This window comes from Callithrix jacchus, chromosome 4 (genome assembly GCF_049354715.1).
Source record: "Callithrix jacchus isolate 240 chromosome 4, calJac240_pri, whole genome shotgun sequence".
NCBI lineage: Eukaryota > Metazoa > Chordata > Mammalia > Primates > Cebidae > Callithrix > Callithrix jacchus.
This window is the reverse complement of record NC_133505.1, coordinates 35,908,564-35,932,030: the sequence shown is the minus strand read 5'-3', so window position 1 is coordinate 35,932,030 and position 23,467 is coordinate 35,908,564. Positions and strand designations below refer to the sequence as shown.

Here is a 23,467-nt window from a genome sequence, read left to right as displayed (position 1 = left end):
GGGCAGGCACTGAGCAGGCACTGAAGGAATGGCTGATCCTGTCTCTCTCTCTGTCTCTCCCCACTCTCCTCCTCTCTCTTCTTCCACTCAGTTCCTGAGCCACATGGCTGCATGCAGTCTAATCTACACTCCTAGGTAGACTGTGGGCCTCCCGGAGCCTCCCTGACATTTCTCACGAACCTCATGAGCCCTTCTCAGCCCCAAAATACTCTGTGCCGTTCATCATTTAATCCTCATTACTCTCTGTGAGGAAAGTATTATAAGATTTTTGCGGCTGGGCATGGTGGTTCAAGCCTGTAATCCCAGTACTTTGGAAGGCTGAGGCGGGTGGATCACCTGAGGTCAGGAGTTTGAGACCAGCCTAGTCCAACATGGTAAAACCTCGTCTCTACTAAAAATACAAAAATTAGCCAGGCATGGTGGTGGGTGCCCGTAATCCCAGCTACTCAGCAGGCTGAGGGAGGAGAATCACTTGAACCCAGGAATTGGAGGTTGCAGTGAGCTGAGATCATGCCTGGGTGACAGAGTGAGACTCCATCTCAAAAAAAAAAAAAAAAATAAGATTTTTACAGATGGAGGAACTAAGACTTAGAAGGATTAAGCAACTCACACAGGGTTACAAGTGACAGAGGCGGTGACTCAAACCTCATTTTTCTCATTATCTGCCCAGGGATTGTTCAAGTACAATATGCAATTACCAGAAATAACAATAAACTTTTATTATACTTACATATGGGCCAGGTTCTGGACAAGGCACTTCCACATACATTCTTCCAGCAAATCCTCACAAGAACCCCATTGGGTGGGCGCTGCTGGGCCCACTGCACAGGGGAGACACTGAGGCCCAGAGAGGGTGGGGAGCCAAGGCGCACACACAGGCAACACCGAGCCAGAGCAGTGAAGTTCATCTGATGCTCGGGTGCTGGTGGCTCAAGGAAGACAGACCGCAAGGATAGAAGATCCGGGGGATGTGGCCAGTCCCCCCGGGTGGTCTTTGGCTTAAGGTTAGTGGTTGCTTTAAAGAAGTGGAACTGAGCATGGTGGCTCACGTCTGTAATCTCAGCACTGAGGTAGAAGGATTACTTGAGCCCAGGTGTTCTAGACCAGCCTGGGCAACATAGGGAGACTTCCTCTCTACAAATAGTAATTAAAAAATTAGCTCGTGCACTTAAAAAAAATTAAGAGTAGGCATGGTGGCTCACACCTGTAATCCCAGCACTTCGGGAGGCTGAGGCAGGCGGAGATCAGCCTGGCCAACATGATGAAACCCCGTCTCTACTAAAAATACAAAAATAAGCCAGGCATGGTGGTGCACGCCTATAGTCCCAGCTACAGGGGAGGCTGAGGCATGAGAATTGCTTGAACCTGGAAGGTGGAGGTTGCAGTGAACTGAGATTGTGCCTCTGCACTCCGGCCTGGGAGACAGAGAGAGACTCTGTCTCAAAAATAGTAATAATCATCATAAGAGCAAAAATAAACTAAAAAATTGGACATTAGCTTGGCATGGTGGTGTGCCTGTGGTCCCAGCTACTTAGGAGGCGAGGTGGGAGGATAACCTGAGCCTGAGAGGTTGAGGCTGCAGGAAGCTGTGATCATTCCACTGCACTCTAGTCTGGGTGACAGAGCAAGACACTCAAAATAGAAAAAAATGCCAGGTGCGGTGGCTCACGCCAGTACTTTGGGAGGCCGAGGTGGGCGGATCATCTGAGGTCAGGAGTTCAAGACCAGCCTGGCCAACATGGTGAAACCCCATCTCTACTAAAAATATAAAAATTAGCCTGGCATGGTGGCAGATGCCTGTAATCCCAGCTACTTGGGAGGCTGAAGCAGGAGAATTGCTTGAACCCGGGAGGTGGAAGTTGCAGTGAGCTGACATTCTGTCACTGCACTTTAGCCTGGGTGACAAAAAGGAAACTCTGTCTCAGAAAAGAAAAACCCAAAAACCAAACAACAACAACTACAACAGAAAGAGGGGGAGTGTTTTCAGTAATCTGTGATATAAGAAAGGTCCTAATATTTGCAACAGGGACCCCTGCTGGCATTCGGATCTTTACATTTTTATTAGTGGTTAATTGGTGGAAGCGGTGGCTGGAGTACAGGACTCATTCATTTCTCCTGTCCTAGGAGTTAGGAGACCAAGTTTCTCCTCCTGCCATGCAACCCTCTGTACTAGGTCACCTCAGACAAGTCATTGATCTCTTTGGACCTTGGTTTTTCTCAGCCTCCCTCACAGGGTTGCTAGGAAGAGTAGGTAAGATAATGATAAGGGGCCTTAGAGACTGGAAAACCCTGAACCATCATAAGGGATGGATCCTAATGTACCGCACTGTCCCAGTGAGGCGGTCCCCGCAGGACCACAGGATAGTTCCGAGTCCCACAGAGGAAGGCTGGTCTGGTGCAGTGGCTGTAGTTGACACCGCAGTCGACTGATAAGGTTGATGTGATGCTTTGGACTTGGAATTACACTTGAGAGAATGACTCCAAGATCAAGAGGAAGAGTTGAGTTGGCTTCTCATTTAAATGTTTCATCCTGCAAACAAACTGCATTCACTCAATCATTTGTCAGTAAAAAAGACATTTTTTACACACACACACTGTTGGGTGATAATAATAATAGATTCCTTTATGTATTTACCATGAACTAAATGTTACAGGGTTATTTATTTCAATTCTTGCAATTCTAAGATGTACTTACTCTTTTTCTTTTCTTTCTTTCTTTCTTCTTTTTTTTTCTAGCTCTGTCACCAGGCTGGAGTGCAGTGGAATAATCTTGGTTCACTGCAAACTCCAACTCCCTGGTTCAAGTGATCCTCCTGCCTCAGCCTCCTGAGTAGCTGGAATTACAACAAATTTTTATATTTTTTAGTAGAGAAAGGGTTTCGCCATGTTGGCCAGGATGGTCTCCATCTCCTGGCCTCATGATTCGCCCATCTCAGCCTCCCAAAGTGCTGCATTTACAGGTGTGAGCCACTGCACCCGGCCAGAGGGTGGTTTCTTTAGCACCTCTTCCTCTGTCCCTCCCTTCTCTGAATTCTGCGTTTAAACCACTCCCTGGCTACTCAAGACCATGATCCCTCTCGCCTCACCTAGTTAAAACCCACTTCCCCTGAGTCTTCCTGTCCACTAGGACATTGTCCTATGATGAATTCAGCAGAACTAACTCGGTTCATGATTAATAGGTGCAAAGATGATGAGTCTAGGAAGATAAAACCCATCTAGTATGTTAGTGACCCCTTAAATATCTGTCTCCTGCCTTCAAACTCAGGTGTCCCCCTCTTTTCCTGGGACACCCTCTCAGTGTCTAAAGGACGTTAAGGGATTCCTACTTAATGCAATTTTGTTTATCTTATGAATTTATTAAACAGCATTTGAGCATTAAATAATATTCTTCTATATATACACTACTATACAACTAATACATATAAATTTATGGATTTAATCCAAACTGACCGGGCGCGGTGGCTCACGCCTATAATCCCAGCATTTGGGGAGGCTGAGGTGGGAGGGACACTTGAGCCCAGGAGTCTGAGACCAGCCTGGGCAACATAAGGAGACCATATCTCTACAAAAGAGAAAAAAAAAAGGACAGGCAGTCTAGGACACAGGTACTGGAATTCCTAGACAACTCCTCATGCTGGGCTGGACTTATAGCCAATGGACTAGGGTGGCACTTGACCTAGGGAGATGCCAGCTGGCATGGCTACGAGAGGGTTTGTGCCACCCCTTCTCCAATCCCAGGCAGTGCAGCTCCTAGTAACAAAAGTGACTCCTTCCCTCTGCTTAAGGAGAGGTAAGCAACGGATAAAGAGGACTTGGTCTTGCATCTTGGATACCAGCTGAGCCACAGTAGGATAGGGCACCAGGCAGAGTCATGAGGGCCCCATTCCAGGCCCTACCTCCCAGATGACATTTTTAGACACACCTGGTCCAAAAGGGAAGCTGCTGCCTTGAAGAGAAGGGCCCAGTGCTGGCAGGATTCATCACCTGCTGACTCTAGTTTTGCCCTGAGGCCCTGAATAACTAGCAGCAATAACCAGGTAGTACACTGTGGGCCTTGGGTGGGACTCGGCGATGTGTTGGCTTCAGGAGTGACCCAGCACATTCCCAGCTATGGTGGCTATGGTGAAAGACAACTGTGGTTTGAGAAAAGCAGAGGGAAATGTCCAGGGGACTTTGTCTTGTACCTTAGGTACCAGCTCAGCCATGGTAGGTAGAGCCATAAGCAGCCTCTTGGAGTCCCCAAGTCTAGGCCTAGGTTCTGTTCTGGACCTGCCCCTCCAACTCAGGGCAGGTCCAGAGGGGAGCCTGCTGTCCTGAAAGGTAAGTCTCAGGCCTGACAACATTCCCCACAAGCTGACGGTAGAGGCCTTGGGCTTTAATTTTAATTTTTTTGAGACAGAGTCTTGTTCTGTCACCCAGACTGGAGTGCAGTGGCACCACCTGGACTTACTGCAATCTTCACCTCCCGGGTTCAAGCAATTCTCCTGCTTCCCAAGTAGCTGGGATTACAGGCACCCACTACCACACCTGGCTAATTTTTGTATTTTTAGTAGAGACAGGGTTTCACCATTTTGGTCAGGATGGTCTTGACCTCTTGACCTCAAGTGATCCAGCAGCCTCAGCCTCCCACAGTGTTGGGATTACAGGCATGAGCCACTGCACCCAGCCGCCTTTGGGCTTTAAGTGAACATTGGTGGTGACCTGGCAGAATCACGGTGGACTAGTGGTGGTGCTGCCGTAGGGAGATACTCCTGCCTGAGAAAAGAGGAGGGATGAGTGAGAGGGACGTTGTATTGTGGTGTGAGTGAGAGGGATGTTGTATTGTGGTGTGAGTGAGAGGGACGTTGTATTGTGGTGTGAGTGCCCGCTTAGGCACAGTAGAACAGAACATCAGGTAAATTACCAAAGTTTTTGACTTCAATCCCTGGCTCCCAGACAGCACCTGTGGACAAGCTCTGGGCCTAGGGTAACTTGTCACCCTGAAGGGAAGGCCCTTGGCCAAGACCCAGTGCTGTGCTGGCTTCAGGTCTGACCCAGCGTAGTCCCAGTGGTGGTGGCCACAGGGGTGCTTGCGTCACCACACCCCCAGCTCCAGGTGGCTCAACACAGAGAGAGAGATTCTGTATGTTTGGGAGAAAGTAAGCAAAAAGAACAAGAGTCTATGCCTGATAATCCAGAAAATTCTTCCAGATCTTATCCAAGACCACTAAGGCAACACTTCTAAGATTCTAGAAAACCAGAGTATTACTGGGTTTCCCAAGAAGGACAGGCACAAACAAGCCCAGACTGTGAAGACTACAATAAATACCCAACTCTGCAGTGCCCAGATACCGACAAACATCCATAAGCATCAATACCATCTAGGAACACATGACCTCATCAAATGAACTAAATAAGCTATCAGGGACCAATCCTGGGGAAAAAGAGAGATATGATCTTTCAGACAGAAAAATAGGTGTTTTGAGAAAACTTAAACAAATTCAAGATAGTACAGAGAAAGAATTCAGAATTCTATCAGATAAATTTAACAAGAAGATTGAAATAATTAAAAAGAATCATGCAGAAATCCTGGAGATGAAAAATACAATTGACATGCTGAAGAATGCATCAGACTCTTTTGAAATTTTTTTCTGTTTTCTTTTTTTTTTTCAAACAGAGTCTCAGTCTGTCACCCAGGCTGGAGTGCAGTGGCACAATCTCAGTTCACTGCAGCCTCTGTCTCCTGGGTTCAAGAGGTTCTCCTGCCTCACCCTCCTGAGTAGCTGGGATTACAGGTGCCCACCACCATGCAGCTGGCTAATTTTTGTATTTCTAGTACAAATGGGGTTTTGCCATGTTGGCCAGGCTGGTTTTGAACTCCTGATCTCAGTTGATCTGCCCGCCTTGGCCTTTCAAAGTGCTGGGATTTCAGGCATGAGTCACTGACCCAGCCTTTAAAAAATTCTATTTACTTTAATTTTTCAGAAAATACAGAGTCTCTGAATAGTAGAATTGATCAAGCAAAATAATTAGTGAGCCTGAAGACAGGCTACTTGAAAATACAGTCAGAGGAGACCAACAAATTCAAGATCGTACAGAGAAATAATTCAGAAGTCTATCAGATAAATAACATTCTACCAGACAAATGAAAAAAGAATAAAAACAATGAAGCATGCCTACGAGATATAAAAAACAGCTTCAAAAGGGCAAATCTAAGAGCTATTGGCCTTAAAGAGGAGGTAGAGAAGAGATAGAGGTAGAAAGTTTATTTAAAGAAATAACAGAATTTCCCAAACCTATAGAAAGATATCAACATTCAAATGCAAGAAGGTTATAGAATGCCAAGCAGATTCGACTCAAAGAAGACTACCTCAAGGCATTTAATGATCAAACTCCCGAAGCATCAATAAGTCTGGCAGCAGACTTTTCAGTGGAAACCTTGCAGGGCAGGAGACAGTGGCATGACACATTTGAAGTGCTGAAGGAAAAAAACTTTTACGCTGCAATAGTATATCCAGTGAAAATATCCTTCAGGCATAAAGGAGAAATAAAGACCAAAAAAAAAAGCTGAGGGATTTCATCAACACCAGATCACCCTACTAGAAATGCTAAAGGGAGTTCTTTAATCTGAAAGAAAGGGATGTCAGTGAGTGAGAATAAATCCCCTGAAGGTACAGAACTCACGGTGATAGTAAGTATATAGAAAAACACAGAATAGTGTAACACTGTAATGGTGGGAGGTAAACAACTCTTGTCTTCAAGTGGAAAGACTAAATGATGAACCAATAGAAACTAATAACTATAGTTTATTGCGGTACTGTTCACAATAGCCAAGATTTGGAAGCAACCAAAGTTTCCATCAACAGATGAATGGATAAAGAAAATGTACATATACTCCTCATTAGTGTAGTAGTGAGAAAACGAAGAAAAAAAAAGAAAAGATACGTATACATAATGGAGTACTATTAGGCCATGAAAAAGAATGACATCTTGTCACTTGCAACAATATGGATGGAACTGGAGGTCATTTGTTAGGTGAAATAAGCCAGGCATAGAAAGACAAACATCACATGTTCTCACTTATTTGTGGGATCTAAAAATCAAAACAATTGAACTCATGGACAGAGAAAGTAAAATGATGGCTACCAGAGGCTGGGAAGAGTAGAGCTGGGGGTGACATGTGGGGATGGTTAATAGGTCCAAAGAAATAGTTAGAAAGAATGTATAAGACTTAGTATTTGTCAGCACCACAGGGGACTATAGTCAATAATAATTTTTCTTTTTCTTTTTTTATGATGGAGTCTCCTTCCATTGCCCAGGCTGGAGTGTAGTGGCACAATATCTCGGCTCATTGCAGTCTCTGCCTCCTGGGTTCCAGAGATTCTCCTGCCTCAGCCTCCTGGGTAGCTGGGATTACAGCCATGCACCACCACGCCTGGCTAGTATTTGTATTTTTAGTAGAGATGGGGTTTCACCATGTTGATCAGGTTGGTCTCGATCTCCTGACCTCAGGTGATCTGCCTGCCTCGGCCTCTCAAAATGCTAGGAGTACTGCATGAGCCACTGTGCCCAGCTGGTAATAACTTAATTGTACATTTAAAAATAATTAAAAGAGTGTAATTAGATTGCTTGTAACACAAAGGATAAATGCTTGAGAGAATGGATACCCAGTTTTCTATGATGTGATTATGACACACCGCATGCCTGTACCAAAATATGTCATGTATCTCATAAACACATATACCTACAATGTACTCACAAAATTAATAAAATAATCAAATGAAATAAAAATAAAGAAATGTACAACCCAGGGAGTAGTTTTTAGTATAGCGAGGTGGGCAGATCATCTGAGGTCAGGAGTTCAAGACCAGTCTGGCCAACATGGCAAAACCCTGTCTCTACTTAAAAACAAAACAAAACAAAACCAACACCATAATTAATTTCAGAACATTTTCATCAACCGCAAAAGAAAGCCCAAAGCCATGAGCTGCCACTCCCAATTTCTTTCGAAACCCTTCCCTACTCCACCCCATCCCTAAGCAGCCAATCATCTATTTTTTGTCTCTAAGGACTTACCTATTCTGTACGTTTCATATAAATGAAATAATACACCATGTGGTCCTTGTGACTGGCTTCTTTCATTTAGCACAATGTTTTCAAGGTTCATCCATGTTGTAGCACATATCAGTACTTTATCCCTTTTTATTTTCAAATTCCTTTTTATTCTAATATATGGATGTATATATTACATTTTATTTTCCTTTCATCAGTTGATGGACATTTTAGGCCATTTCCATTTTTGTTGTTGTTGTCATTGTTATTGTTTGGCTATTTATTACGAATAGTGCTGCTATGAACATTGGTGAACAAGTTCTTGTGTAGACATAGATTTTCATTTTTCTGGGCTATAAACCTAGAATTAGAATTGCTGAGTCATAAAGTAACTCCATGATCAACCTTTGGAAGATCTGTCAGACTATTTTCCAAAATGCTGTACCATTTCACACTCTAACAGCTGGGTATGAGAGTTCCAATTTTTCCCACATCCTTGTCAACACTTATTATTATCTCTTTTTTACTATAGCCAGCCTACTGGGTGTGAAATTATATCTCACTGAGAAATATAACTGTTTTTAGGTAAACATCTTTTACATAAATTTTAGAATTTTTCAGGCAGGGCAAGGTGGTTCACACCTGTAATTCCAGCACTTTGGGATGCTGAGGTTGGCGGATCATCTGAGGTCAAGAGTTCAAGACCAGTCTGGCCAACATGGCAAAACCCCGTCTCTATTACAAAAAAAAACAAAAATTAACTGGACATGGTGGTGCGTGCCTGTAATTCCAGCTACTCAGAAGGTTGAGGTTTGAGAATTGCTTGAACCCAGGAGGTGAAGTTTGCAGGGAACTGAGATTGTACCATTGCACTCCAGCCTGGGTGACAGAGTAAGATTTTGTGTCAGTTATATATAAAAAAAGAATTTCCCAACCTATTTTCTCCCCCCAATATAACACATTTTAATAATCTCTCTTGACCATTATTATGTAATCAATTTTTCTCTCATTATGATATACTAACTTGGTCTGTTAGCAATATTTTTTTTTTTTTTGAGACAGAGTCTCACTCTGTCACCAGGCGCCAGGTGCCAGGCGCCAGGCTGGAGTGCAGTGGCACAATCTCAGCTCACTGCAACCTCCGCCTCCTGGGTTCAAGCAATTCTCCTGCCTTAGCCTCCTGAGTAGCTGGGGCTACAGGCACGTGCCACCAGGCCCAGCTAATTTTTGTATTTTTAGTAGAGACAAGGTTTCACCATGTTGGCCAGGATGGTCTCGATCTGTTGACCTCGTGATCCACCCGCCTCAGCCTCCCAAAGTTCTGGGATTACAGGCTTGAGCCACCCGGCCCAGCCCAGTCTGTTAGCAATATTAAATCTCATGCATATCTTATTTGTATTTTATTATAACTAGTAGGGCAATTTAAATATTGAATATTCTAGAAGATAAAGGATTGGGTTAGCTTGATTAGCTCTTCTTTTTAGTGATCTTTTTTGGTTAATTTATTATCTTGGTACCTACAATTGAAACTCCCTTCTCTTTCAGTATTGCCTCTGACAGCATCTCATGTCAGACATTCTTATTTCTGCTAATGTTCATACCTATAGCGCTGCTGTTACTGGCGGTGATCTGTAGGGGTTGCCGCAACCTCAATTCTTACCTCCTCAGAAGAAAGAATTTGATTGAGGGGCATAAGACAGAAGGAGAGAAAGGCAAGTCTTAGAGCAGGAATGAAAGTTTATTAAAAAGCTTTAGAGCAAGGCCGGGCACGGTGGTTCATGCCTGTAATCCCAGCACTTTGGGAGGCCAAGGCAGGTGGATCACAAGGTCAGGAGTTCGAGACCAGCCTGGTCAATATGATGAACCCCTATCTCATAAAAAAAAAAAAAAAGAAGAAGAAGAAGAAGAAGAAGAAGAAGAAGAAGCTTTACAGCTGTAATGAAAGGATGGAAAATACACTTGGAAGGGGACCAAGGGGGCGACTTGATAGATCAAGTGTGCAGTTTGACCTTTAGACTTGGGTTCTGTTTTGTTTGTTGAGATGGAGTCTTGCTCTGTGACCCAGGCTGGAGTGCAATTTGGCTCAATGAAAACTCTGCCTTTCAGGTTCAAGCTATTCTCCTGCCTCAGCTTCCCAGGTAGCTGGGATTACAGGTGGGCACCACCACACTTGGCTAATTTTTGTATTTTTAGTAGAGACAGACTTTTGTCATGTTGGCCAGACTGGTCTCGAACTCCTGACCTCAGGTGATCCGCCCACCTCGGCCTCCCAAAGTGCTGGGATTACAGGTGTGCTACTGCGCCCTGCCTGACTTGGGGTTTTATACATTGGCATGCTGCAAGAGTCTCGGTTTTCCTTCTTCCTTGATTCTTCCCTTGGGCTGGGCTGTCCACATGTGCAGTGGGCTGCCAGACCTTGGAAGGGACTGCATGCACAGTGTGTTTGCTGGAGTTGTATGCACCCTCACTCGAGGCATTTTTCCTTTGCCAGATTAGCATTCCTAGAGAAAGGACATATACCAGTTAAACCCCGCCAGTTTACCACTTAGTGAGCATGCTTGACTCCACTCGCCCGACTTCTGAGATCTTAGCAGGAAGCTGCTGATCACCAGTTTCAGGTTTTTCCTATGTATTGGGAGGCTGCTCTCCCTGGCGCCAGCTGCTACCAGTTATTATTTTAGAGAAACAGTTAATAACCGCCTGGCCATCACCTGATGCTCCCCTGAGATTGCTGGTGGGTGTGTGTGGCAGGAGCCCTCTCCTGCTTCGCTCAGGCCTGATTAGCTGCCTACTATAACAGGGCTAGTTGGCTTTCTCAGCATTCCCTGCGGCTTTTCTGCTTACACAGACGAAAGCAAGCACCTATCTTTGCTTTATAAACAGACACATAATTAATAGAAGAGACAAAATGAATAGTTCCCTTTTTATTAAAATAAAATTTTAAAACTCAGTTCTCCTCTATTATAGCCATATTTGTGCCCTTTATGTTCATTTTTATGTTATTATCATGATTAAATGGCCTGCCACAGATTCAATTTACTTCATTAACTCTAATTATCGTTTCTCCCTCCATCTTCTTTCTTTCATGCCAAATTGTCAACTTGAAAAATGGGAGCTCTTCTAAGTTGGCTCCTTAGGCTGGGCAGGGTGGCTCACGCCTATAATCCTAGCACTTTGGGAGACCGAGACAGGCGGATCACAAGGTCAGGAATTTGAGACCAGCTTGGTCAACATAGTGAAACCCCATCTCTACTAAAAATACAAAAACCAGCCAGGTGTTGTGGCAGCACCTGTAGTCCTAGCTACTCAGGAGGCCGAGGCAGGGGAATTGCTTGAACCCAGGAGGTGGAGGTTGTAGTGAGCTGAGATCATTCCACTGCACTCTAACCTGGGCAACAGAGCAAAATTCGGCCTCAAAAAAAAAAAAAAGTTGGCTCCTTTGTCCTTTTTAGCACTGTCCTTGACATTTTCATTTTTTTCTTGTTCTTTTTTTTTGAGACACTGTTGCCCAGGTTGGAGTGCAGTGGCACAATCATGGCTCACTGTAGTCTTGACCTTCCCAGCCTCAGATACCCTCCCATCTCAGCCTCCCGAGTAGCTGGGACTGCAGACATGCATCACCATACCCAGCTACTTTTTGTATTTTTTGTAGAGACAGAGTTTCGCCATGTTGCCCAGGCTAGTCTTGAACCCCTGTGCTCAGTGATCTGCCTGCCTTGCCCTCCCAAAGTGCTGGGATTACAGGCATGAGCCACTGTGCCCAGCCTGTCCTTCACATTCTTGAAGTCATCCTTGCTCTCTGGCGACAACAGAACATTCAAGTCCTGTCCTGATTCTTTCCTTCTCTGAGACATGCAATCAGTTCTCATCTAAGCTTTGCATTCTAAGGGGTCCCAGTTTCTTTTTCTTTTTTTTTGAGACAGAGTTTCGCTCTTGTTACCCAGGCTGGAGTGCAATGGCACGATCTCGGCTCACTGCAACCTCCGCCTCCTGGATTCAGGCAATTCTCCTGCCTCAGCCTCCTGAGTAGCTGGGATTACAGGCATGTGCTACCATGCCCAGCTAATTTTTTGTATTTTTAGTAGAGACGGGGTTTCACCATGTTGACCAGAATGGTCTCGATCTCTTGACCTTGTGATCCACCCGCCTCGGCCTCCCAAAGTGCTGGGATTACAGGCGTGAGCCACTGAGCCCGGCCAAGGGGTCCTAGTTTCTATAAGTGAAGAACAGTATTTGAAACCAAAGGATAAGTGCTGGGGGTCCACATGAGAGCTGGTGACAAAACTACTACCTCCTCTGTTGGCCACATTTTTGTTTGTTTGTTTGTTTGAGACAGAGTCTTGCTCTGTTGCCAGGCTGGAGTGCAGTGGCGCCATCTTGGCTTACTGCAACCTCAACCTCCCAGGCTCAAGCAATCCTCCCACCTCAGTCTCCCAAGTAGCTAGGACTACAAGTGCACCCCCATGCCTGGCTAATTTTTGTATTTTTTATTTTTTTTATAGAGACAGGGTTTTGCCATATTGCCCAGGGTGGTCTCAGACTCCTGGGCTCAAGCCATCTGCCCATCTCAGCCTCCCAAAACTCTAGGATTACAAGTGCAAGCCACTGCTCCTGGATCACCTTTAAGTTGACCACTTTTAAGATAGATGTTGATGTCAAGTTTGCTAACTTAACATGCTGCTTGTTGTATCCTACTCGCATTAGAGAAAGCAGGGTAGCACTCATCATGAAAACTTTCCACATCATGGGCCAGGAGCAGTGGCTCACACCTGTAATCCCAGCACTTTGGGAGGCCACGGTGGGCAGATCACCTGAGGTCGGGAGTTCAAGACCAGCCTGGCCAACATGGTGAAATCTCATCTCTGCTAAAAATACAAAAAATTAGCTGGCTGTGGTGGTGGGCATCTGTAATCCCAGCTACTAGGGAGGCTGAGACAGGAGAATCAATTGAACCCAGGAGGCGTAGGTTGCAGTGAGTCAAGATCATACTATTGCACTGCAGCCTGGGCAACAAGAGCAAAACTCTGTCTCAGAAAAAACAAAACACTTTCCACCTCACTGAGAGACAGTGAGGAGACCATACCCAGCTTTACGCAGGAATGAAGTGAAGGAACATGTGGAAGTTAAAGTCTACTGGGGAAGGCTGGAGAGTGTGAATTAGGTAACACTCCATGTAAGGGGAGGTCAATTGGGAAACCGGTCCACTGTGGAATTCTGAAGTCATAAATTTGAGAGAAGATGAAGTGCTCAGTGATTTTTCCACCTGCTATTTTCACCCAGCAAAGACCTGTTTGAGCTACAGTCATTCAGGATATGACTGTGTGTCCCCCACCCCCAAAACATATGTTGAAGTCTTAATCCCTGGTGCCTCAGAATGTGATCTGATTTGGAAATAGGGTCTTTATAGAGCTTATCAAGTTATAATGAGGTCATTGGGGTGAGGCTTAATCCAATAGAATTTGTGTCTTTATTAAAAAAGCAACTAGCTGGGCATGCTGGTGCATGCCTATAGTCCCAGCTACTCAAGAGGCTGAGATAGGACAACTGCCTGAGCCCAGGAGTTAGAGCATGCAGTGAGCTATGATCATGCCACTGACTGCACTCCAGCCTGGGTAACAGAGCAAGATCTCTTCTCCTATTTTTTTTTTTTCTGAGATAGAGTTTCACTCCTGGTGCCCAGGCTGGAGTGCAATGGCATGATCTCCGCTCACTGCAACCTCCGCCTCCCAGGTTCAAGCAATTCCCCTGCCTCAGCCTCCTGAGTAGCTGGGATTACAGACATGGGCCACCACTCCTGGCTAATTTTGTATTTTTAGTAGAGATGGGGTTTCTCCATGTTGGTCAGGCTGGTCTTGAACCCCCAACCTCAGGTGATCCACCCACCTCTGCCTCTCAAAGTGCTGGGATTACAGTCATGAGCCACTGCATCCAGACAATCTCATCTCTTAATATACATATACATATATACACACACACACACACACATACATTTTATAAATATATAGATATAGATATATAGAGAGAGGTGGCCCTGTGGGCTTGATGGTGGTGCCATGGCCAGGTCCCCTCCAGACAGGAGTGGTGTGAAACCCTGAGGATGGAGCCTAGAACATCTTCAGGACCCAACAAAGTGGCCACAGAGAGGGGCCAAGGGGTGGGGGTGCTGACACTGCAGAGCCTTCTATGGCTTCTTAGGGATTTGGCGTTTGTATCTGGTGAACCAGGGGTGCCCTGATGTCAAGCCAAGATGCATCGTGTTTGCTAGCGGCTGCCAAGTCGCCAAGAGAGGAAATGACTCTGCAGATGGTTCTGCAAGGCCTGGCACAGTGCAAGTTTCCTGCGCAAGGGAGGTGATTTTAATTGTTAAATTTGTTTCCTGTTTATGTCCTTCTTCTCACATGGGGATGCTCATGGCCTCCTGCCTGGGTGGTGAACAGCAATCTCCTAATTGGCCTTATACCCACAGGCTCTGCCTGCTCCAGCCCATCCTATAAGTCAGCTCGTCAGACCTCTCCCCTGCTCAGGTACCGGCTGGCTGCAGAGCCTGCAGCCTACACATGTTGTTCCTGTGTGGCTGACTACCCCATCCAGGCTCTGTCTCTCTCTTGTCCTCACCCTCGCCCTGGTCCTGCTCTCTGCCGGGCAGATGCTGCTGGTGGAACTATGCAAACATTTGCAGAACCAATGACTGAATGCATCAGGGCCCTGCCAGCTACCCCACCCTGAGCACAACTGGAGCTTGTCACCACATTGCACTTTGGTTCTGTGATTCACCCACCTCCTCCTTCTCTGCCTATTAAATGGGACATTCATTTGCTAGATTCCAGTTCCAGAAGCTTTTAACAGAACTTGGGGAATCCTAGAAGGATACAGTAAGAGGGACGGAAGGAGGAAAGAAGTTAAAGCGTGTTTAGTGGCCAGGTGCGGTGGTTCCTGCCTGTAATCCCAGTACTTTGGGAGGCCAAGGCGGACTGGTCACTTGAGGTCAGGAATTCAAGAACAGCCTGGCCAACATGGCAAAACCCTATCTCTACTGAAAGCACAAAAGTCAGCCAGGCATGGTGGCAGACACTTGTTATCACAGCTACTTGGGAGGCTGAGGCAGGAGAATTGCTTGAACCCTGGAGGTGGAGGTTGCAGTGTGCCAAGATTGTGCTACTGTACTCCAGCCTGGGCGACAGAGTCAGACTCCATCTCCAAAAATAAATAAATAAATAAGTGTGTTTGGTTCTGGGGAAAGACTAAAGCTACTGATTAACCTTTTATGTTAAATAAAAATATAACTTTAAATAGATGTAAGGAAAATCACTAACTAGACTAGAACTAAAGATCTATGTTTTAAACCACTGGAAGGGCTGAAACAGCAACATAGAAAGCAACCCTTGCAGTGAAAATGGGGGAAAATGATACTCAGAAAAAATAAAGTAATATAGACATCAAAGTTGATCTCTTTTTGTTGTTGTTGTTGTTGTTGAGACAGAGATTTGCTCTGTCACCCAGGCTGGTGTGTAGTGGTGTGATCTCAGATCACTGCAACCTCTGACTCTTGGGTTCCAGCCATTCTCCTTCCTCAGCCTCCTGAGTAGCTGAGATTACAGGCCTACGCCGTCAAGCCTGGCTAATTTTTGCATTTTTAGTAGAGACGGGGTTTCACCATGTTGGCCAGGCTGGTCTCAAACTTTGGACCTCATGATCTGCCCGCCTCAGCCTCCCAAAGTGCTGGGATTACCAGTTTGAGCCACTAGCCCGAATGATCTCTTTTTTTTTTTTTTGAGACAGAGTTTCGCTCTTATTACCCAGGCTGGAGTACAATGGCATGATCTCGGCTCACCGCAACCTCCACCTCCTGGGTTCAAGCAATTCTCCTGTCTCAGTCTCCCTAGTAGCTGGGACTACAGGTGTGCACCACCATGCCCAGCTAATTTTTGTATTTTTAATAGAGACGGGTTTTCGCCATGTTGCAGGATGGTCTTGATCTCTTGACCTCGTGATCCACCCATCTCGTGATCCACCCATCTCGGCCTCCCAAAGTGCTGGGATTATAGACGTGAGCCACCATGCCTGGCCCTGATCTCTTTTTTAAACAGACTATTCACGTTCAATGAAACTTGATAATTTTTTAAAGTGGATTCATGAAGAAAGATCTGATAAGATGTTATTCAGTGATTATTCCTTGGTGGTAGAAGCTTTTCGGGACTTTTCAACTTTTTACTTTGTTCTTTTATAAAGACCTATATAGTACTAGGTTTACAATAAAAGCAAAACACACACAAAAGCCCATTCATCTGCAAACAACTCTTTTCTGACCCTCCCACTGAACTCCCAGGCTGAAGGTGCCTTTCTCATGACATTGAATAATTATAGTTATAACTACTGTAACTAATGGGCCAGGCACTAAGCTCTCTAAGCCATATCTTCCTTATCTGGAAAGTGGGGATAGTCAGAGTTCCCATGTGATAGGGTCGTTGAGATGACTCAACCAAATATTTGTGTATAAAATTCTTTTTTTTTTTTGAGAAGGAGTTTCGCTCTTGTTACCCAGGCAGGAGTGCAATGGCGTGATCTCGGCTCACCGCAACCTCCGCCTCCTGGGTTCAGGCAATTCTCCTGCCTCAGCCTCCTGAGTAGCTGGGATTACAGGCAGGCGCCACCATGTCCAGCTAATTTTTCTTGTATTTTCAGTAGAGACGGGGTTTCACCATGTTGACCAGGATGGTCTCGATCTCTTGACCTCGTGATCCACCCGCCTCAGCCTCCCAAAGTGCTGGGATTACAGGCTTGAGCCACCGCGCCCGGCTGTATGAAATTCTTAGCATCATGTTGGGCACAATAAGAACTCAATAACCATTTGCTATTGTTACTATTCTTATTTATTTTTTGAGATGGGGTGTCACTCTGTCCACCAGGCTAGAGTCCAGGGGCAGGATCTTGGCTGACTGCAACCTCCACCTCCTGGGTTCAAAGGATTCTCCTGCCTTAGCCTCCCAAGTAGTTGGGGCTATGTCCCCAGCTAATTTGTTTTTTTGTTTTGTTTTGTTTTGGTTTTTTTGAGACTCACTCTGTTGCCCAGGCTAGAGTGCAGTGGTACAATCTTGGCTCACTGCAACCTCTGCCTCCCAGGTTCAAGCGATTCTCCTACCTCAGCCTCCCAAATAGCTGGGATTATGGATACCCACCATCAGGCTCAGCTAATTTTTATATTTTTAGTAGAGACAGTGTTTTACCATGATGGCCAGGCTGGTCTTGAACTCCTGACCTCAGGTGATCCACCCACCTCGGCCTCCTAAGTGCTGGGATTACAAGCATGAGCCACTGTACCCAGCCTAATTTTTGTACTTTTAGAAGAGACAGAGGTCTCACCATGTTGGCCAGGCTGGTCTAGAACTCTTGACCTCAGGTGATCCACCCACCTCAGCCTCCAAAAGTGCTCAGTCTCCAAAAGTGCTGGGATTACAGGTGTGAGCCAGTGCACCCAGACTCTAACTTACTTAAATTCCAAACATCTTGCCAAGATAGGCATTATCAACTTTATCAATGATAAAAACATGGCCCAGAGAGGTTAAGTAATTTGCCTAAAGTCATACAGCTAGTAAAGCGTTTCCTGGGACATTCCGTGGCAGTTAATCAGCTATGACTGAGAGTTGTGGGGAATCTGCACAGTGAATGAGAGGCACTGTCTGGGAAAGGCACTGTAGGTGGTGCTAAGGAAATTGGGGATTAAATAAAGCTAATCAAAGGTAGCCCCCAGGAAGCATGCGCGGATAAAGACTAGACCTAAGGAAGCAACAATCAAATCCATGGTACTAGGCTCCAACTGAAGAACGCGGCTGCAGTAGAGGGTGGCCTTTATGGAATCTAGGAAAGTGGGGCTCAAGGACAAGAACCGTGAGCTGTTGAGTCATTTGTCCCATGCAGGGGAACATGCAGATGGGCATGTTCTGGCCGTGAGTATTCTGTTCTGGCCAGAAGTTTCTATTAAAGAAAATTAAGAAAATAAAATAAAAATCGGTTTAAATTTTTTTTTAAAAAAACCTATTTTTAATTTTATTTTCTTAATGTTCTTTAATAGAGACAGGGTCTGTTTTGTCCAGGGTGATCTCCGGGGCTCAAGTAATTCTCCCACCTCAGCCTCCCAAAGAGATTACAGTTGTGATCCAGCACACCCGGCCATAACCTACATTTTTTTTTTTTGGAGACGGAACCTTGCTCTGTCGTCAGGCTGGAATGCATTAGTGCAATCTCAGCTCACTGCAACCTCCGCTTCCTGGGTTCAAGCAATTTTCCTGTCTCAGCCTCCCAAGTAGCTGGGACCACAGGCACATGCCACCATGCCAAACTAATTTTTGTACTTTTAGTAGAGATAGGGTTTCACCACCAATCTCTTGACCTTGTGATCCGCCCGCCTCAGTCCCCACAAAATGCCAGGACTACAGGTGTGAGCCACTGCGCCCAGCCCATAACCTGCTTTTAATCAGTAGCATCAACATGGCTGTGACATCAAGTGTATAATAGCATTGAATTCACAGTCATGCTCTACATATCAAAAGATGGGTGGAGAGAGACCTCTTATGTCAGTTTGGTGGAAGAATACGCGTGCCACCTATTTCATGTATACTAGAATCCATCCCTGGATTAAGCCAGACCAGTAGCAGGGGCAAGCAGCATGGGATCGCACCGATCTGACGGCTTCTGCCGGAACATGGTGCCACCAGCTGTAGCAGGAATATTGGAAGAAATGAATAAATCCTATGAAAACTTGTATTTACAGTAAGGGTATGGTTGAGAGGTTGTTCACTTTATCACACCCCTTCCAGTCAAGGGAGACCAGAAGGAAACTGCTTCCGGGTCTCAGGGAAAGGGATAGTTGTGCTACTGTTTCAGGACTCTTCCGTAGTTCAGCTAAAGACGGAGTTCTTTGTCCCACAGTCATGAAAATTCAGGCTCACAGACAATTTGATCGGTGAGTGAGACAGGGTTTTACTGGGTGAAAAGGAAGAAAAGGGGGAACCAGGGACTCTCACTAGGCCAGAGTCCCTGCTAGAGGGCTTCCCACCTGCCATTCAAATCCCAGGCTCCACACACCAAGAGGGGCCAGGCTGCTCCCCGATGCAAAGGGCGGGAACTTCCTGAGGCTCCACCTCAGTGGGCAGGCTGGTTGGAGTTTCTCCAGGGAACCCCTCCACCTGGCTGTCGCACTGCTTCTGAGACTTTGGTCCCTTTTTACCTTATGGACACTGGAAGCCATGTAATGGTTGTGTTTCCCTCTTTGAATTGACTTTTAGAGAGCTCAGTTCCAAATCTGTGACCCCCACCCCCCACATAGCATGATGTTTATACTAATCTCATTGGTTTTCTCTGATTTTTCTAACTTCACTTGCCTTCATATTTTCTTTTCTTTTTTTTAGAGATGGGGTCTCACTCATAGTTAACTGCAGCTTCAGACTCCTGGGCTCAAGTGATCCTCCAGCCTCAGCCTTCCAAGGAAGTAACTGGGACTACAGGTATGTTCCCCAATAGCCTCTCTAATTCATTTTATTGTTTTTTAGAGATGAAATCTGGTTATGTTGCCTGGGCTGGGCAGTCTCAAACTCCTGGTCTCAAGCAATCCTTCTGCCTTAGCCTCCATAGTAGGGGCGGGTTATAGGCAGGCACCACCAGGCTCCGCCCTAGTTGTGATTTTTAATTCTATTGCACTGTGTTTAAGCTATTTTAGATTTTTTTTAAAACAAGGAGGGTATAGATATATACAATGTTTTATTCCCTTGATGAAAACATTGATGAAATACTCCTAAAATATCTACCTCTCTTATCTTTGATTTCTTGGTCACCCAACAACGTATTTTGACTGGCAGTCAATGTTTCCTTCCAGGTATCTTGCTGCTAGAAGGTAGGCACCCCGGATAGTGGACAAGAGTGTTTTGGCTGGGCAAGGTGGCTCACGCCTGTAATCCCAGCACTCTGGGAGGCTGAGGCAGGAGAATCACATGAAGTCAGAAGTTGGAGACCAGCCTGGACAACATGGCAAAACTCTGTCACTACTAAAAATACAAAAAATAGCTAGGCGTGGTGGTACATGTCTGTAATCCCAGCTACTAGTGAGGCTGAGGCAGGAGAATCGCTTGAACCTGGGAGGCGGAGGTTGCAGTGAGCCGAGATTGCAACACTGCACTCCAACTGGGGGAAAGAGTGACACTCTGTCTTAAAAACAAACAGACAAAAACCAGTGTTGTGTCTCTGGAGCTAAGTGGTTCCCACACTTGAGATCCAGCAATAATATCGTGTTGGTCCCAGTTCCTTTCCTGGGAGGAGGGGTTGCTCTAGAGCTCAGAAGGGAGCTGCCTGGGCAGGATACTCAGTGCAGCCAACTCCCTTGACTCATTTCATGTGAGACAAACCCATTTGACATGAGCCACAAGGATGCTTGCCAGGAGAAGACAAGGGAAAGGAACCGGCACTCAGGAACCAGGGCTCAGAATACTAGGCAGTCCATAGTAGAAACACATTTAATTCTGGCGGTAGGAGCTGTTGAGCCGGGACAGGCCAGAGAAGCTCTCTAAGTATTACTTTCCTCATTTGTAAATGGGGATAATAATATCACCTGCCTTCTTGTGTGGATTAAATGAGATGACCCACGTAAGTCATTTAGCACAGCTGCTGCAACGAATGTCACCCCTATTACTACCAAGACTGTTATCATTAGTTATCGTCGCTGCAATTCTGCCAGTTGTGTATGATCAGTCCTGTTTTTTTATTTTGTTTTGTTTTGTTTTTGAGACGGAGTTCTCTGTCGCTCAGGTTGGAGTGCAGTGGCGCGATCTCGGCTCACTGCAACCTCCGCCTCGCGGGTTCAAGGACTCTCTTGCCTCGGGCTCCTGAGTAGCTGGGATTACATGAATGCACCACCACGCCTGGCTAATTTTTTGTATTTTTAGTAGAGACGGGGTTGCACCGTGTTGGCCAGGATGTTCTTGATCTTCTGAGCTTGTGATCCTCCCGCCTTGGCCTCCCAAAGTGCTGGGATTACAGGCGTGAGCCACCGTGCCCAGCCTGATCGTTCTTAATTTGTAAGTGGGGAAATCCGGAGCCCCGCGCTCCAGCTACACCGCAGCCTTCCGCTAGAGGGCGGGCTGAGGCTGGGGAACGCGCAGGCGCCGCAGTCTCAGCGAAGCTTTGTAAGCAGGAAATGGCGGCGACCGCAGGGGTGACGGCAGACATTCGTAGTCCAACCCGGTTTGTGCGAGCCCAGACATCCAAAGGACCAGCCAGGGCTCCACCTCCCTCGCCTGCTCCGTCTGCTCCTGAAGTCACTGTCCTGCAGGTCCCTTGTGGACACAGCTTCTTTCCCTACGACGCTGCTCACAGTGACACCTAAGGCCACCTCCTACCATCCCTTTCCCCACGGAAATCCCAGCTTCTCCCCACACTCTGAGATTTAAGGGCTGGATCCCCTCCCCCCGTGATTTCTTCCAATCGAATAAAAGAGAGACAGCAAACCGACAATCCCCTGAGGCGATTTGGTTCTCTCCTCTACGCAGAAGAACAACAAATATCTTTCATGTGCAGCGCGGCAGCCCGTGACCTCATCTGCTTTTGATCTCGGCATTCCAGGCAAGGGAGCTTGGCCGAGCCCCGCCCGCCCGAGCCCGAGCCCGAGCCCGTTGCGGGTTCTTGCACTCGCTGGGGATGGGTCAGGGGGCCGCAGGGCAGCCCACGCGGGGTCTGGTGGAGATCAGGGCGGGCTTGGGCGGGTGCCCTTTCCAGGAGAGGAGCGGCGACACCGAATTCCAAAACTTACCCTTAGGGATCGGGTTGAGCGCAGACAGGCACAAAGCAATGTCTATTGGCTTCCCTTCTCCGGGTTCGGACCTCCCACGTCCTCCCAGTTGCCTCAAACTTCCCAAAATGAGATCCAGTCTCCAAAGCTCAAGAACCAGCTATAGCAGCTGCCCTGCTTCCAGTTGAGATTTTTTCTTTCCATCTCTAGTTAAGGCATTTGGGACAGCCTGGGGATCTCCAGAAGGGGAAGGCCTGGCAGCTGTCCACGGAGCCTGTCTGGGTGGACAACAGGCTTTGTGGTCTGGTCTCTCCTTAGCGCCTCTTTATTGCCTTTTTTATTATTTTATTTTATTTTTTGATACAGGGTCTCACTCTCTTACCCAGGCTGAAGTTCAGTGGCCCGATCTTGGTTTACTGCCACATCTGCCTCACGGGCTCTAGCGATTCTGGTGCCTCAGCTTCCCGATTAGCTGGATTACAAGCGTGGGATTACCACCACCCCCAGCTAACTTTTATTTTATTTATTTATTTATTTTTGAGACGGAGTTTCGCTCTTGTTACCCAGGCTGGAGTGCAATGGCGCGATCTCGGCTCACCGCAACCTCCGCCTCCTGGGTTCGGGCAATTCTCCTGCCTCAGCCTCCCGAGTAGCTATGATTACAGGCACGCGCCACCATGCCCAGCTAATTTTTTGTATTTTTAGTAGAGACGGGATCTCACCATGTTGACCAAGATGGTCTGGAGCTCTTGACCTCATTATCCACTGGCCTTGGCCTCCCAAAGTGCTGCGATTACAGGCTTGAGCCACCGTTATTTTTATTTTTTAGTAGATTTGAGATTTAGCCATGTTGGCCAGGCGGACTCCTGGCCTCAAGTGATCGCCTGCCTCCGCCTCCCAAAGGGCTGGGATTACAGGCCTGAGCCACCGCTCCCAGCCCCTCGTTTTCCGAGACGGAGTCTCATGTTACCCAGGCTGTAGTGCAGTGGCGCAATATCGGCTCACGGGAACCTCCGCCTCCCGGGTTCAAGCAATTCTCCTGACTCAGTCTCCTGAGTAGCTGGGATTCCAGGTGCCCGCCACCATGCCCGGCTAATTTTTGTATTTTTAGTAGAGACGGGGTTTCACCATGTTGGTCAGGCTGGTCTCGAACCCTTGACCTAAAGTGATCCACCCGCCTCAGCCTTCCAAATTGGTGGGATTACAGGCATGAGCTACTGAGCCCGCCCTAACCATTTTAAATGTGTAATTCATTGGCATTAATTACATTTGACACTGTGCAGCTGTCAACCACTATCTATTTCCAAACTTTTTCATTGCTCCAAACAGAAACTCGTTACCCATTAAGCAGTAATTCCCTATTGCCCTGCCACCTCCCCCAGTCCCTGGTAACCTCTAATCGACTTGTTTTCTTTTCTTTTTCTTTTTTTTTCTTTTTTTTTTTTTTCTTTTGTATTTTATGTTTTCTTTTTCTTTTTTAGAGATAGTGGGTGTGGGTGTCTCACTATGTTGCCCAGGTTGGTCTCGAACTCCTGGCCTCAAGCAATTCTCCCGCCTCAGCTTCTCAGAGTGCTAGGATTACAGGCATGAGCCATGTCACCTGATGAAATTGACTTTTCGCCTCTATGATTTTCCTATTTTACTTTTATTTATTTTTTTCCC

General features: G+C 46.3%; 1 long non-coding RNA gene across 1 annotated transcript; it reads right to left on the bottom strand.

The window, feature by feature from the left end:
* Positions 1-697: 697 nt before the first annotated feature.
* On the bottom strand, positions 698-22,036 carry LOC128931931 (uncharacterized). The gene is made up of 3 exons (XR_008481045.2): positions 21,827-22,036; positions 2,696-2,834; positions 698-2,530 (listed from the first exon to the last, which is right to left on the bottom strand). It is a non-coding gene; the product is annotated as an uncharacterized LOC128931931 (long non-coding RNA).
* Positions 22,037-23,467: the final 1,431 nt, after the last annotated feature.